This window comes from Heterodontus francisci, chromosome 6, assembly GCF_036365525.1.
Source record: "Heterodontus francisci isolate sHetFra1 chromosome 6, sHetFra1.hap1, whole genome shotgun sequence".
Lineage (NCBI taxonomy): Eukaryota > Metazoa > Chordata > Chondrichthyes > Heterodontiformes > Heterodontidae > Heterodontus > Heterodontus francisci.
Window position 1 is genome coordinate 119,945,847 of NC_090376.1, and position 12,204 is coordinate 119,958,050.

A 12,204-nucleotide genomic window follows, 5' to 3' on the forward strand; every position below is an offset into this window, starting at 1 on the left:
ACGCTAGTGTACGTCAGCTCGTAAACCCGCCCCCGGAACGCAGGCACCGCCCCTGCAACCCGCCGTCAATCAAGTGACGTCACATGCGGCCGACCCCGCCCCCACGCTAGTGTACGTCAGCTCGTAAACCCGCCCCCGGAACGCAGGCACCGCCCCTGCAACCCGCCGTCAATCAAGTGACGTCACATGCGGCCGGCCCCGCCCCTCCCGCCTTGCCGACACTTCCGGCTCCGACTTCACCGGCGGCTCCCATTGGTCTGGTGACGCCACGGCCGGCGCGCCGATAGGCTGATCGCCATGACAACGGCGGGCAGCAGGTTAGGCTGCGCTGGGAACTGAGGTTTTGGGGGGGGCGGGGGAGGGGGGAAGGCCTGAGCCCTCCGACACTGAGTGAGACAGGGAGAGGGGGCAGGTGAAAAGTTGCAGCAGTTTGGGATCGAGTGCCTGAGGGGGTCTGACCCCCTCCCTCACCCTAACCCCCAGCCCAGGCCCTGAGGCCTGCAGCTGCCTTTGTGGAGGGAGTGAGTCTGGTATTTTCCCTCCAGTAGATGGTTTGCTGGAGGCTGAAAGCCCAGGAACCTGGCCTGGTCAGGCCTGCACTCTAAACCTCCATATTACCCCCACCAACCCTCTCTCTCCCCCCTTCCCCCCCCCCGCCCCCAAGGATGTAAGGGGTAAGGGGGGGCAATGTGGGCACTGACTGCCAGGACCATGTGGGTGGCTGCAGCATTGGACTCCTTCCTGACCGGACCCTGAGGTAAGGCTGGGGCTTTGTTTGGGGGAGGGAGAGGGCATTTGGGGTGTTGCGGAGTCAGTGATGCTGCCCTCACCCTTGCCCTGGCAGTGATACTCGCGTCTCTCAGTTCTGCACCCAGGACGTTAACCGGTGCCCGATGTTTCACAGTGGCTGGCACTCTTGCCTCTGAGTCAGAACGTTGTGGGTTCAAGTCTCAACTCCAGAAATGTGAGCTCATAATCCAGGCTGGCACTGCCAGTGCAGTACTGAGGCGGTGCTGGCCTTTGTCCGAGGTGTTAAACCGAGTCCCGGCGCCTTCTTGGGTGGACGTAAAAGATCCCATGGCATTGTTGGAAAAAGAGCAGGGGAGTTATTCCAGATGTCCTGACCAATATTTATCCCTCAACATCACTAAAAAAGTTATCACATTGCCCTTTGTGTGATCCTGCTGTCTGTGAATTGACTGCTGTGTTGCCTACATTACAGCAGTGACTACACTTCAAAAGTACTTCATTGGCTGTAAGCACTTTCTGAAAGGCACTGTAGAACTCTCCCCTCCTGTAAGACGCTCCTTAAATTAAAACATATAAGTTCCTGAGCGGTCTTGACAGGGTGGATGTGGAAAGGATGTTTCCCGTTGTGGGAGAATCTAGAACTAGGGGTCACTGTTTAAAAATAAGGGGTCGCCCATTTAAGACAGAGATGAGGAGAAATCTTTTCTCAGAGGGTCCTAATAACTGCCTTGGGACATTTTACTACATTACAGGTGCTACATAAGTGGATGTTGTTATTGACTGGCCTTTGTGCATCTCCAGAATTCTGCGGTCTTGGTGGATTTCCAGTTTGTTTATTATCGCTCTCCTTGTATTGTGCTTTTGTGGTTCTCACAATTAGCAGATTATGCACTCTGCACCCGCTTTCCCTCATTGTGGACTTTCCCCGTGCCAGCTGTGTGCTTTGATACTTCCAGTCTTCTTGATGTATGTAAGGAAAACCTAGATAAGTACATTAGGGAGAAAGGAATTGAAGGATATGTTGATCGGGTTAGATGTAGAGTGGGAGGAAAATCGTGTGGAACATAAACACCAGCAGAGACCAGTTGGGCTGAATGGTCTGTTTCTGTGCTGTAAATTCTATATAAGCCTATTACCAGATGCTTATTGGACCTATATAATTATGTATAGAGTCATAGAGAAATACAGCACCGAAACAGGCCCAACGAGTCCACGCCGGCCATCAGCCACCCATTTATACTCTTCTTCTTCTTTGGCCTCCTTGTCTCGGGAGACAATGGGTAAGCGCCTGGAGGTGGTCAGTGGTTTGTGGAGCAGCGCCTGGAGTGGCTATAGAGGCCAATACTAGAGTGACAGACTCTTCCACAGGTGCTGCAGAAAAAATTGGTTGTCGGGGCTATTACACAGTTGGCTCTCCCCTTGCGCTTCTGTCTTTTTTCCTACCAACTTCTAAGTCTCTTCGACTCGCCACACTTTAGCCCTGCCTTTATGGCTGCCCGCCAGCTCTGGCGATCGCTGGCAACTGACTCCCACGATTTGTGATCAATGTCACAGGACCTCATGTCGCATTTGCAGACGTCTTTAAAGTGGAGACATGGACGGCCGGTAGGTCTGATACCAGTGGCAAGTTCTCTGTACAATATGTGCTTGGGGATCCTGCCAACTTCCATGCGGCTCACATGGCCAAGCCATCTCAAGTGCCGCTGACTCAGTAGGGTGTATAAGCTGAGGATGTTGGCCGCCTCGAGGACTTCTGTGTTAGAGATACGGTCCTGCCACCTGATGCCAAGGATTCTCCGGAGACAGCGAAGATGGAATGAGTTGAGACGTCGCTCTTGGCTGACATACGTTGTCCAGGCCTCGCTGCCGTAGAGCAAGGTACTGAGGACACAGGCTTGATACACTCGGACTTTTGTGTTCCGTGTCAGTGAGCCATTTTCCCACACTCTCTTGGCCAGTCTGGACGTAGCAGTGGAAGCCTTTCCCATGCGCTTGTTGATTTCTGCATCGAGCAACAGGTTACTGGTGATAGTTGAGCCTAGGTAGGTGAGCTCTTGAACCACTTCCAGAGCGTGGTCGCCGATATTGATGGATGGAGCATTTCTGACGTCCTGTCCCATGATGTTCGTTTTCTTGAGGCTGATGGTTAGGCCAAATTCGTTGCAGGCAGCCGCAAACCTGTCGATGAGACTCTGCAGACACTCTTCAGTGTGAGATGTTAATGCAGCATCGTCAGCAAAGAGGAGTTCCCTGGTGAGGAATTTCCGTACTTTGGTCTTCGCTCTTAGACGGGCAAGGTTGAACAACCTGCCACATGATCTTGTGTGGAGGAAAATTCCTTCTTTTTAAGACTTGAATGCATGTGAGAGCAGCAGTGAGAAGAAAATCCCAAACAGTGTGGGTGCGAGAACACAGTCCTGTTTCACACCACTCAGGATATAAAAGGGGTCTGATGAGGCGCCGCTATGCTGAATTGTGCCTTTCATATTGTCATGGAATGAGGTGATGATACTTAGTAGCTTTGGTGGACATCCGATCTTTGCTAGTAGTCTGAAGAGACCACGTCTGCTGACGAGGTCAAAGGCTTTGGTGAGATCTATGAAAGCAACGTAGTGGGGCATCTGTTGTTCGCGGCATTTCTCCTGTAGCTGGCGAAGGGAGAACAGCATGTCAATGGTCGATCTCTCTGATTGAAAGCCACACTGTGCATCAGGGTATCATGCTCGACCAGCTTCTGGAGCCTGTTTAAAGCGACTGGAGCGAAGACTTTCCCCACTATGCTGAGCTGGGCGATTCCACGGTAGTTGTTGCAGTCACCGCAGTCACCCTAGAGGGTGATGATATTGGCATTGCGCATGTCCTGTTGTACTGCTCCCTCTTCCCAGCACAGGCAAAGCAGTTCGTAGAGTGCTGAGAGTATAGCAGGCTTAGCACTCTTGACTATTTCAGGGGTAATGCCGTCCTTCTCGGGCTTTTCCGCTGGCTAGAGAATCAGTGGCATCACTGAGTTCCAATTTTGTTGGCTGTACGTCCAGCTCATCCATGACTGGCAGAGGCTGGGCTGCATTGAGGGCGGTCTCAGTGACGACATTCTCCCTGGAGTACAGTTCTAGGTAGTGCTCAACCCAGCGGTCCATTTGTTTGTGTTGGTCAGTGATCGTTTCCCCTGATTTAGATTTGAGGGGGGCGATCTTCTTTATGGTTGGCTCAAAAGCTCTAAATGCCATCATACATTCCTCTGATGTTTCCGGTGTCTGAGGCCAGCTGAATATGACTGCATAGGTGTTGCCAGTAGTCACTTGCGCAGCGCCTGGCTGTTCTTTGTGCAGCGTTTCTGGCTGCTTTAAGTGCTATGGATGTTAACTTGCTGGGGGCTTTCTTGTAGTTCAGCAGTGCAATGCGCTTAGTGGCTATGACAGGTTCCAGCTCTTCAAAATGAGATTGAAACCAGTCTGCATTTCCCTCAATTGTCCTACCACCTACCTACACTAGGGGCAATTTTTACAATGGCCAATTTACCTATCAACTTGCAAGTCTTTGGCTGTGGGAGGAAACCGGAGCACCCGGAGGAAACCCACGCGGTCACAGGGAGAACTTGCAAACTCCGCACAGGCAGTACCCAGAACCGAACCTGGGTCGCTGGAGCTGTGAGGCTGCGGTGCTAACCACTGTGCCACCCTGTGATAAAGTTTTTTTTGGGGGGTGCTGCGAGAGGTTGTGGTGCTGGGTCTCAGTGATAGATAACGTTTTTGCACCATTCCATATACAGAATAATCAGTCTATATTTCATCTGCATTTTTAGTATTGATGACAACAATAATGCACATTTTTTATATAAGTGCCTTTAACGTAGTAAAACATCCAAAGGCGCTTCACAGGAGAGTTATAAAATAAAATTTGATACAAGCCACATGGAAATGTTAGGATAAGTCACCAAAAGTTTGCTCACAGAGATAGTTTTTAAGGAGTATTTTAAAGCAGGAGAGAGATGCGCAGAGGTTGTGGGCTGTATCCATTGGAGTTTAGAAGAATGGGAGGTGATCTTATTGAAACATATAAGGTCCTGAGGGGACTTGACAGGCTGGATGCTGAGAAGATGTTTCCCCTAATGGGAGAGACGAGAACTAGGGCAGACAGTTTAAAAATTAGGGGTCTCCCATTTAAGGCGGAGATGAGAATTTTTTTTCTCAGAGGGTTGTTAATCTGTGGAATTCTCTCCCCCAGAGAGCAGTGGAGGCATGGCCATCCAATATTTTTAAGCCTGAGTTGGACAGATTCTATACTGACAATGGAGTCAAAGGTTATTGCAGGTAGACAGGAAAGTAGAGTTGAGACCACAATCAGATCACCCATGATCTTATCAAATGGCAGAGTAGGCTCGAGGGGCCAAATGGCCTACTCCTGCTCCTAATTCATATGTTTGTATGTATGGGAGGGAATTCCAGTGATTAGGGCCTTGGCAAGTGGATGTGGATATGTGATAATCGGTGTGGAAAATTGGCATTTTGTGTAACTGCTGAATATTTCCATCTGCATTTTCCATTGTGGGAAGGCCTTTAAGAACAGGAAGAGGCCATTCAGTCCTCGAAGCTGTTCCATCATTCAATTAGATCATAACTAATCTGTACCTCATCTCCATCTACTCGTCTTGGTTCCATGTCCCTTAATGCCCTGGCCTAACAAAAATCTATCCATCTGGGTTTTGAAATTTGCGATTGAGCCTCCAGCCTCAGCAGCTTCTTGGGGAGCTTCATCCTACTGTAGAGATACCCCTGTGACCCTGGCAGGAACTTCCTGCTGATAGGATTCAGTTATATAACTAGTTCCCGTCAGAATCAGAATGGAAATCAGGATCAGCGGGCAGAGTGCGAGTGTGCTGGCAGGCCCAGAGCTGCTGGTAAAAGCTAAATAAAAGCATACTTCTCTTTGGGGAGTAACACCACAGGTGTTTACTGCTCTTCCCATTCTTTTCTTGACCCTTTAAACGTTAAGAGGCAGGGTGTCCGAGGTGGGTCTGATCTCCAGCATTAAAACACAGATTCCACTTGCTGGCAAATAAGAAAACTGCAGCAAATCTCCCCCTTCCCACCCTGCAACAAGTTTCCACTATGCCTGCCGCAGATCCCCGATAAACTGTCAGAGCACGGGCAGAAAGTCTAGACTGCTGTGATCCTGAAGTGCTGTCCATGGTATTTTTCTCCCATGTAACTTTTGTGCAAGGCTATTACATTGAAGTCTGTGATTTTAAAAAGGGAGCTACGTGGACCAGTCCCCCTGCTTGAGATGCTGATGTTTAGAATATAAGTTTTCATTACAATAACACTGTCAATGAAAATTGTAAATAAAAATGACCAAAAGTTAATAAAATTGGAATGAAAGGTGTTCAAAATTATTAAAGCCTTTGACAAACTAGATGGGGAGAAACTTTTTCCAGTAGCAGGAGGGTCAGTAACCAGAGGACACAGATTTAAGGTAGTTGACAAAAAGTCCAGGGGCAGATGAAAACTTTTTTTACACAGTGATTTGTTGTGATCTGGAACGCACTGCCTGAAAGGGCAGTAGAAGCAGATTCAATAGTAACTTTCAAAAGGGAATTGGATAAATACTTGAAGGGGAAAAGTTTGCAGGACTCGGGGGGGGGGGGGGGGGGGGGGGGGGGGAGTGGGATTAATTGGCTAGCTCTTTCAAAGAGCTGGCACAGAGACGATGGGCCGAATGATCTGCTGTGCTGTATTATTCTATGAGTGGTTTACATAGAAAATAGGAGAAGCAGTAGGCCATTCGGCCCTTTGAGCCTTCTCTGCCATTCATTATAATCATAGCTGATCATCCAACTCAGTAACCTGTTCCCACATTCCCCCTATATCCTTGGATCCCTTTCGCCCCAAGAGCTATATCTAACTCCTTCTTGAAAGCATACAGTGTTTTGGCCTCAACTGCTTTCTGTGGTAGTGAATTCCACAGGCTCACCACTCTGGGTGAAGAAATTTCTCCTCATCTCAGTCCTGAAAGGTTTATCCCATATCCTTAGACTATGACCCCTGGTTCTGGACTCCCCCTTCCAGGTTTAGTCTGGAAACGGCTTTAATTCATCTGTTAATCCTGCAATTCATTGACCTGTTGGTATTACTGCTGCGTCTATAACCACCAGCAAGGAATAGGATAGGAGCTTGGTAGACTATTTACTGGATGTTTTCAGTCTTCAGAGAAAGCCTTTCAATTAATCTGAGCTGATCTCCCTCCATACACTTGCCTTTGATCGCTGCTTTTCTTAGTTTCCTGTCTCAAGAGTCTGACTCCAGATTCCTTGTTGACCTTTGAATTGAAATCAAAGTTTGATATGCATTGTATATATCCAAATATCTTTTGAAAGTTACTGTTGAATCTGCTTCCGTCGCCCTTTCAGGCAGCGCATTCCTGATTATGATAACTTGCTGCATAAAAGAAAAATCCTCATCTCCCCTCTGTTCTTCTGCCAATTACCTTAAATTTGTGTCCTCACCAGTGGAAAAAGTTTCTTTATATTTAACCCCTCATAGTTTTGAAAACCTTTAAATCTCCCCTTAACCTTCTCTGCTGTAAAGAGAACAATCCCAACTTCTTGGGTCTCTCTGCATAACTGACATCCTTACTGAAGTTTATAATCTAGGTCTTTATTGAATCAACCCCTGAGTGACTTTTCTTGAGAGAATAACTTTATTTGCTCTTGCGTGTGAAATTATGGCCAGATAATAGGAGGCTTTTAGTACTTGTAAGCTTCTTTCCAGGTCTTCAGTGTATGTAGAGTTCCACTTCAACTGTTTTATATTCTATAGCAGGGATCTTGCGGTTTGCAGAGTTTCCCAGCCGATGACAACACAAGCATTGCTTCTGTTAGACCACTGACTGCTACCTGTACAGGTCCGCTTGAGTTTTTTGACGTGTTGCAGGTTGGGACTGCAGACATGCACAATCAGTTTGCATATTGATTCACTCAGTATATTCTGTGTGAAAACAGTTGAAAGCCATGGTTATGGAGTGGACCAATTACTTGGGGTATAATTTGTAGTTACTGCCAGCAATATGGAGAGTTATGTTATTATGTTACCACCACAAATTCTGTTCCCTAGCTACCGACTCCATCCCTCTCCCTGGCAACTGGCTGAAGCAGACTGTTCACAACCTTGGTGTCATATTTGGCTTCTAGATGAGCTTCTGACCCCATATGCACACCATCGCTAAAACTGCTTATTTCCACCTCCATAATATCATAGAATCATAGAAAGATTAACGTACAGAAAGAGGACACTTGGCCCATCATGTCTGTGCCGACTGAAAAACGATCCACCTATTCTTTTCCCACTTTCCAGCATTTGGTCCGTAGCCCTGCAAATTACAGCACTTGAAGTGCATGTCCAGACTCCTTTTAAATGAGTTGAGGGTCTCTGCCTCAACTACCCTTACAGGCAGTGAGTTCCAGAGCTCCACCACCCTCTGGGTGAAAAAGTTTTTCCTCATCTCCCCTCTAATTTTTCTACCAATCACTTCAAATCTATGCCCCCTCGTCACTGACCTCTCTGCTAAGGTGAATAGACCCTTCACCTCCACTCTAACCAGGCCCGTCAAAACTTTGTACATTTCAATCAGATCTCCCCTCCGCATTCTCTGTTTCAAGGAGAACAAGCCCAGCCTATCCAATCTTTCCTCATAGCTGCATTTTTCCAGTTCTGGCAAACTTCATCGTAAATCTCCTCTGTACCCTCTCTAGTGCAATTACATCCTTTCTGTAATGAGGTGACCAGAACTGCACACAGTAACCAATGAGTTACACAGTTCCAGCAACACCTTCCTGCTCTTATATTCTATACCTCGGCTAATAAAGGAAAGGACTGCATATGCTTTCTTAACCACCTTATTGACATGTCTTGCTACCTTCAGGGACCTGTGGACATTCACTCCAAGGTCCCTTCATTCTTCTACACTTCTCAGTATTTTTCCATTAATCGTGTATTCCTTTGCCTAGTTTGACCTCCCCAACTGCATCACCTCACACTTCTCCAGGTTGAATTCCATTTGCCGCTTTTCTGCCCATCTGACCAGACCATCAAAATCTTCCTACAGCCGACAGCTATCCTCCTCGCTATCTACCACACGGCCAATCTTTGTGTCGTCTGCAAACTTTTTGATCATGCCCCTGCATTTATGTCCAAATAGATAAAATATACCACAAAAAGCAGGGGAACCAGTACTGAGGCTTGTGGAACGCCACTGGAAACAGCCCTCCAGTTGCTAAAACAGCTGTCAACAATTACCCTTTGGTTACTGCCACTGAGCCAATTCTGTATCCACCTTGCTGCATTTCCCTGGATCCCATGGGATTTTATTTTTTTAACCAGTCTGCCATGTGGGACCTTGTCAAAAGCCTTGCTAAAATCCATGTAGACCACATCAACTGCATTACCCTCATCTATCTTCCTTGTTACTTCTTCAAAAAATCTGATCAATTTGGTCAAACAAGATCTTCCCTTAACAAATCCATGCTGATTATCCTGTTCCTGTGCCAATATCTCCCAACTCCGTCCCTGCCTCACGTCATCTGCTGCCAAAACCTTCATCCATGTCTTTGCTATCTCCTATATTTGACTATTTGAATGCACCCTGGCCAACCTTCTACCCACCGTAAACTTGAGATCATCCAAAACTCTGCTGCCCGTGTCCTTACTTGCGCTAAGTCCCGTTCACCCATCTCCCCTGTGCTCGCTGACCTACACTGGCTCCCAGTTAAGAAATACCTTGATTTAAAAATTCTCTTCCTTGTTTTCAAATCATTCCAGGGCCTCGACCCTCCCTATCTGTGTAACCCCCTCCAGCCCCACAACCCTCCGAGATCTCTGCACTGCTCTAATTCTGGCCTCTTGCGCATCCCTGATTTTAATCGCTCCACCATTGGCGGCCGTGCCTTCAGCTGCCTGGGCCCTGAGCTCTGGAATTCCCTCCTACATGTTTCCGCCCCTCTACCCCTCTCCCCTCCTTTAAGACGCTCTTTAAAACCAAGCTTTTGGCCATCTGCCCTAATATTGCCTTAGGTGGCTCGGTGTCATATTTTGCTTTATAATGCTCCTGTGAAGCTCCTTGGGTCATTTTATTGTGTTAAAGGCACTATAGAAATACAAGTAGTTATGATTCAGACAGGTTTATCACCTTTAATAACTCATCCATGTTCAGTGTCCACCTCTTCCCCTTATGATGTGCTTTGATACATCAGCCTGTGTGAGGAACACTATGTGAATGTAATTTGTTTGAATTACCCACTTCATCGGGTGCTGTAAATGGTAAAGTCATTGTTACAGAAATTAGGTAAAGTTTGGACAAAAAGAGTAAGGACGTTACGTGATGTGTTCTTAATACAGGGCGGCGCAGTGGTTAGCACCGCAGCCTCACAGCTCCAGTGACCCGGGTTCAATTCTGGGTACTGCCTGTGTGGAGTTTGCAAGTTCTCCCTGCGTCTGCGTGGGTTTCCTCCGGGTGCTCCGGTTTCCTCCCACAAGCCAAAAGACTTGCAGGTTGGTAGGTAAATTGGCCATTATAAATTGCCCCTAGTATAGGTAGGTGGTAGGGAAATATAGGGACAGGTGGGGATGTGGTAGGAATATGGGATTAGTGTAGGATTAGTATAAATGGGTGGTTGATGGTCGGCACAGACTCGGCGGGCCGAAGGGCCTGTTTCAGTGCTGTATCTCTAAACTAAACTAAACAGTATCACTTAATATCTTGTTTAGTTCTATGTATGAAGCGATCCCACCTTATCAGATAGTGGGTTCCAGTGGGTGTGTGCTAAATTCAGATATATGTTCATTAGAAATTGTCTAAAAATGCTCTTGTAAACGTTGGCGCTGAGTTAGTTCAGTTATTTTAGCTTGGCTCAGACAATGACCGTTTAATCCTCATGCTTGGATGCTTTTGCAGTGAGGCACGTCAAATGCCCGACATGAAAGTATGCGCATTGGCCAGAAAGCACGAGTCTAGTAAGAGAGCGTGTATTTTGTTTCTGCAGCTTTACTGATTGTGGGATGTTGTTTTTCAGAAATGACCAGTATGTCATTTGGGAAGGGTGCACATGCAACATCAAACAAATTCTTCCCCCCCCCTTCCATATTGTCTTCAATATGTTGTTTTGTGCTTTTCTCCTTTCCCAAGTTATTGCAGCATCCTTTCAGAGAGTGAGCGATCTCCCCATCCCCCCCACCCCTTGTCTTCTATCAGTCTATAATGCGGTGTTTGAGAGTTGACTTTGCAGTATCATTTCCTCTCTCCTCGCAGTGGAGCAACACTTCTGTACCAGACATGTTCCCAACAGCCTAATTGAAATGGCACCTTGCTTTCCTCTTGATTTGCATCTTGAGGCCAGCTCCATTGCACAATGTAGTAGACTGCAAGTTAGTTGCATTGGCAGGATCATGCACACCCAGACAGTACATATTGACATGCCACTGCTGGCAGTTTATAGATTTGACACAAAGTTCCTGGCAATCTTTAATTGCATGCAGCTGCAGGAGGAGGTATTCCTGTGAGGCTGTGTTCTGCATGATTCTGATTGTCACTTTTCTGTGATTTTGATTGCTTTATTTGGTCAGAAAGGAGGCCGGAGCCTTGTGTGAAGTCACGTCATTGGATAAATGCCACTTGATGATTCAGACGGGATTGCTATGGAGTATTGCAACAGTCCTATAAATTGATAGAGACTATTAGAGTAGTAAATGTGCAGATATATATAGTGGGCATGGTGTGATTTCATCCCAGCTTGCACTTATATTACTGATAATGGTGTCAAAGGTGACTGGTTCAGCTTACTTACTCAGCCTTGACTTAGTGCTAACACCCTTGCCTCTGAGTCACAAGGTCATGGGTTCACGCCCCACTCCAGAGACTTGAGCCCATAGTCCAGGCTGACGCTCCCCAGTGCAGTAATGAGGGAGTACTGTACAGTTAAAGGTGCTGTTTATTGGATGTGATGTTAAACTGGGCCCTGTCTGCTCTTTCAGGTAAATGTAAAAAAAAATCCCATGGTGCTATCCAAAGAAGAGCAGGGGAGGGGTGAAAATCTCCCTTACTATCTTTTAGTGACTACCTGAGTTCAGTTTATACAATCTGAACCCAGTTATTAGTGGATTCTAGAACTTAGAATGAAATAGATGTTGTTTTGGAACCAAATTGACAACTTTGCCAATTTTAGCTGCAGAGGAAGGATGTGATAATTCACTTGGGGAATAGCAGTCCAAGCAACGTAGAGACCATAAGCAGCATTGGAGTAGGAATGGGCAATTCACATGTTTTGAGGGCTATTCCCTGATGGGCGTCACTTGTTGGGTAGCGATGGGAGTAAATCGAACCTGGGAGTGTTTCATACTAACACCGGATACCAAAAACAGCAAATAATTTAACTTGCCTTTTTGAGTGCAAAACTCTACCTAAAAA

General features: G+C 46.8%; 1 protein-coding gene across 1 annotated transcript in view; it reads left to right on the forward strand.

The window, feature by feature from the left end:
- The first annotated feature begins 334 nt into the window (after window positions 1-334).
- Window positions 335-12,204, forward strand: part of LOC137371505 (basic helix-loop-helix domain-containing protein USF3) — a 44,441-nt gene continuing 32,571 nt past the window's right edge. Inside the window, exon 1 of the mRNA XM_068034196.1 lies at window positions 335-757. The gene's annotated coding sequence lies outside the window, so the exon portion shown is untranslated. The remainder of the gene's footprint in view (window positions 758-12,204) is intronic.